The sequence below is a fragment of the Momordica charantia genome, assembly GCF_013281855.1.
Source record: "Momordica charantia cultivar OHB3-1 chromosome 3 unlocalized genomic scaffold, Mcharantia_2.0 BLBB01000003.1, whole genome shotgun sequence".
NCBI classification, from domain to species: Eukaryota; Viridiplantae; Streptophyta; class Magnoliopsida; order Cucurbitales; family Cucurbitaceae; genus Momordica; species Momordica charantia.
In genome coordinates this window covers 8,728,779-8,733,622 of record NW_028275161.1, presented here as the reverse complement: position 1 = coordinate 8,733,622, position 4,844 = coordinate 8,728,779, and the positions used below count along the sequence as shown (strand labels likewise).

General features: G+C 32.4%; 1 long non-coding RNA gene across 5 annotated transcripts; it reads left to right on the top strand.

Annotated features, from left to right (window-relative positions):
- Positions 1 to 318: 318 nt before the first annotated feature.
- LOC111024838 (uncharacterized) lies at positions 319 to 4,407 on the top strand. Of its 5 annotated transcripts, none has more exons than XR_015789905.1 (5): positions 324 to 702; positions 2,122 to 2,277; positions 2,451 to 2,509; positions 3,194 to 3,981; positions 4,236 to 4,407. It is a non-coding gene; the product is annotated as an uncharacterized LOC111024838 (long non-coding RNA). The 5 variants fall into 5 exon arrangements; XR_015789907.1 differs by having other exon boundaries at positions 325 to 702; positions 3,194 to 3,742; XR_015789908.1 differs by lacking the exon at positions 4,236 to 4,407 and having other exon boundaries at positions 330 to 702; positions 3,194 to 3,234; positions 3,657 to 4,229.
- Positions 4,408 to 4,844: the final 437 nt, after the last annotated feature.

The window sequence follows — 4,844 nt, the reverse complement described above, 5'->3', positions numbered from 1 at the left end:
TACAAAAGTTGGTATTTTCTTTTTCTTGAGTATTTAATTAGGCATTAGAAATTAATTGGATTCATTTTTTTTTCTTTTTTGATTTTGTCTATAAATTTTAAAATTCTAAATCATTCTTAAAAGTTAGAAAGTAATTAAAATTGGTTCATAAATTAGTGAGAAGGGAAAGATAAGATGAAAAAAAAATCCTATTAATATCTCTCTTTCTCCAAAAAAAAAAAAAAAAAAAAGAAATATATATATAGATATATATATATATATTTATTTATTTATTAAGTCCAAACGTTTCTCTCCCTCCCGTAAAAGAAAAAAAAAGTATAATATATATAAAAATAAATAAATAATTGTTTTCCCTCCCAAAATTCCCTGAAATCCAATTTCACTTCTTCCCCGAAGAGTCGAAACCCTTCCCCCGCCTTCTCCATCTCTCATGACCCTCCCTCTCCAAGATTCCTCGTCACCAAGAGATCCCTCATAGAAGATGACAACAAAGCAAACTCGAGCAGAAACGAATCTCCAGATCTAAATGATGATTCTCCGAATCTCTAGATCTGAACAGCAAAGCGCGATTCAACCTCGAGCACTGGCAAATACGAATGGCCGAGTGACTCGCGGACAACATACGGCGGCAGATCTGAATGGTGGGTCTGAATGGCGACGGCAGTGGAGCTAATGGATGAATGATGATTTGCTGGGATGAAGGTAATGACTTAAAATGATCAATTGGCCATTGCTTTACATATAACAGGATGGAATGTTAATGATGCGAGGACTCGTGTCGGTCCAACCGAAGCTAGTATTTATACATTAACTAGGTTAAAAATCTTTTACCTTTAAAATGTCCTCAAAATTGTTGTTTTTTTTTTCTTTTCTTGGTTGAAATTGAAAATAATTCGTCAATGTTTGTCGTATCTACTTAGATTTTTGTCTTTTGAAAATTTCATGGTGCTAACTTGAGAGCTATTGATTATGACAAGAGTGTTAAAATCATTCAAACACTTTTGAAAATTTCTTGAAATCGTACATGCTGGGTCTTTTTTTTAGGTTGTTTCGAATCTTCAAAAAAGAGAAGGGAACCATGTTGCAAAATTTAGTGTTAAAATCTTCCAAAGCAGAGGAGAAGAAGGCTCCAAAATCACTCTGCCTCTCACTATTCTGCCCTAGTAATTGTCTTTTGTCTAAGACGTGTCAATGAGTGGACCATGTCTTTTGCTTTTTTCATGCCTTTTGGGGCACCTCCCCCTCTTTTGTGTTGATTGGAAGAGGCTTTTCTTTTGAGAGAGGAGACCTCGTGTGTTTTAACTTTTAATCAGTGGTACAACTCTAAGAGCCATTTCAATGATTGGCTTATTGCTTTCTTGCTTATTAACTAGTAGTAATGAAAATGGAAAAAAAAATAATAAAGTAGTTGTTGCTATGATCTCTAAGGGGAAAAATGTCCATACCATAATTGGGGTCCTTGATCAAATGTTGACATTGATATTGGGGCTTCAGGCAGCATATCAGTTTGGTGATTAGTGTTTAAAATAGAACAAAGGACTACTAATCTTTCTCTGCTATATTTTGTGCATAATTTAGCACTTTACAAGTAGATGTTGGACAAGATGTCATGTTGAACTCCTTCAAATTTAGGTAAGAAGGTTTTGACTAGTTAGACTGATCAAGTATGGTTTTCCCAAATGCTTAAATTAAATAAGATTACTGCTTATTTAATATTGCAAATGAACTAAGAAAAGAGGCTGAATTGCGACACTTGCTTTTTGCTATTCTTAAACTAGACCATTTAAACTAATTAATTACCCATTATTGATTGTATATGTTTCAATGGGTTAGTGACCTCTTATTAATTGGTGAAGAGATTGGACTTCCACAAGAATATTTCTTGGGATTAATCAAACTCATCAAGATATAATTTTAATAATACTATCTCTTTGCTGAAGTGGTTTGACTTCTACCAGAGTATTTATTGGGATTACCTAATGAGCTGCAATCAAGCAATGGAGGAAGTGAAAAATGAAAAATGAAGCTCTTTTAAACATTTTGCTTTGCTTTGCCTTTAAACACGACAGATTGAAAAATGAAGTTCTACTTTGACACATTTTGTTTTAACTGTAAATACAGAAACCTTGCTTTGCCTTTTATTAGCTATGTTTGTTGGTAATATTAAAGATGGATGGGAGAGTAGGTGGATTCAATCTGACAGGAAGAAAGACGAAAGTTTAGCAAGAGAATGGAACTACACCTCTGGAAAATGGCACGAAGATCCTAATGATAAAGGTGAAGCTGATTAAGTCCATTTGGTAACATTAGTTTGAATTTACTTTGTAACTGAGACTTTTCGTGTGTAATGGTGAGTGCAGACCTGAGTGAGAATGATTTCAAGTAATATTTAGCTTACTTTGGATTTTTTCTTTTCTATAACACCGACTTTCATTCCTTTGATGTCCTAGGTATGCAAACAAGCAAAGATTACATATTCTATGCTATCTAAGTCGAGTTCCCTAAATTCGTATGTTCGTTCCTCCCTTTTGTAGTTATTCATTTGTTCAAGTTCATTTTACTTATTTGATTTTTAGATAAAAGTTTGTTAAAATTTGAATGATGCTCCATAGTTTTTTAGTTAGTTAATATTAAGATCCTTCAATGGTAAAGTTTTAATTTTTCTTCAAAAGAAAGAGTTGCAAAGAATTTTTCTTCTAAGTTATTTTGAATTGTTTATATTCTGAACTTGTATGAGTATTTTTTTTTATTTTGAAAGTATTTATGGAATATTTGAACTGAATATGTTCTATTTTGATATATGGATTATTTGTGGTTCATGAGCTCGTTATTTGTTTGTTTTGCCTTTTTCTTATTCCAACTATCATCTTGCATCAGTCTTTGAAGTTAAAACGTTTAACTTAATGACTCATAGTTTTATATAAACCTTATTCCAATTATGTTCTTTCTATAGCACTCGTCCCTTTATAACACAAGTAAGTTGATAATTTATTTATATTGTTTTTACTTATGTATTGTGTTTATTTTATTCATAACCGATAATATTGTGCAAGTACTATGTGTAGGAGTATTTACGAGAAATAGTGTAAAATTCTAGTACCCCATGAGTGAACTTATATGTATAATGATCTATCTTTATGTGTTTATGTCAACTTGGTTCTTATGCTAGTATTATCTTTCTCTATCTTTGTAGTTAAACACAAAAAGCGCGTATCACCAAGAAGAAATTGACAGGTTCGAACTGAATGGAGAACTTTTGTTGGAAGATTTGCGTAGACTTACTTACGGGTTTTGTTTATTTGATGTTAAGCTAGTTGGATTACTTTTTGTTTTAGTAGAATTGAAATACTAGAGATGTTGGATATGTTGCTGGATACAGTTTTTGTGGACGGATAGGTGGTCCCATTATAATTAGAAATTTTGGATGTTGCTAAATATAGTTTGTGTTGAGGGATGTGTGGTCTCATTATATTACAATTATTATGTTACATGTGTCGAAATGTTGGATGTTTGCTAAATGTAGTTTGTGGAGGGATGGGTGGTCCCATTTCAATAGTATTACATGTATAGAAGAGTTTGAATATGTTATAGTTTATTGAGGGACGGGTGGTTCTATACCTATCATGTTTAAATGTGTTATTTGTATCATATTTCAGGTATGATTTTAGGATGTTATAGTAGAGGTCATGTTGAAATTTTGACACTTTTTTGTTTGAGCTTGCGCAATGTCATTGCTATCGAGGTAATTGAATTAATTATGGTTAAGTTTGTTGACTTAATTTTGTTGTGTAAAAATATAATCCTATTGAGAATATATTTTGTGCACAAGTTGGGAACTATTAGGATATTAATGGAAGTGTGTAGTAGATTTACAGCAATAGAAGTGGGTGATAGAGTTAGAGTCATGGAAGCAATGGATGCTCATCAACATTCATGCCTTGTTGTATGCATAGTGTCCAAGACAACCTGGATCAACGTAATGTGGGTATTACGTTATACGATATTACTAAAGATATAGAAGATATGTACGTAGGTTGGTTTTTGTTTAATCAATTCTGTAACGTTGGAATAGTATTTGCAAAGAATACTATTGTGATAGGCTCTTAGTTTGTTTATTTAAGAATGTTATTTGCAAATATCACGACCATAGACATGTTTTTTAGAAAGTGACTTTCCTTAACCTTATCCATCTTTCGTTCGTCATTTATCTAACTTGGGTATTGTTTTTTCATTAGGTCTTTCTTATCCCAAAGATGTCGACAATTATGAATGCAACTAATTGGTGGCTGAGCATCGTTGTTGGGGTTGGTGTGTACGGAATATGTTTAATTCTGTAATTCTGTAATTTGTATTTGAGAATACTAGTATATTCTAAATTAATATATTAGCTTCCTTGTTCATGTTTAATATATTTCAACTTTGTTATGGTAAATTAATATATTTGCGTGTTCGATCGACAAGTTGACAATATGATATTTATATTTCGCGACATCTGCAATCAAAATTAAATACATATTCAGTGACCCTCTTTTTATCGTCACAAAATAAAATCATTAGTGACGTTTTTAAACCGTCACCAAAATATTTTTTAGGACTATTATCAAACGTCATGGAATAAACTTTTCATGACGTTTAAACACCGTCACGAAAGGATGTCACGTGACCTCTCCTCCCCTATTCCATGTCTTTCCGTGACATTCTATAACCGTCACGAAATCATTTTTCATGACGGTTTATGAACGTCGTGGAAGTCCATGTCTTTCATGACGCTAATAAAACGTCACGTGTGTTAATTTTTGTGACGTTTTTTAAACATCTCGTATACCTTTCGTGATGGACGTATA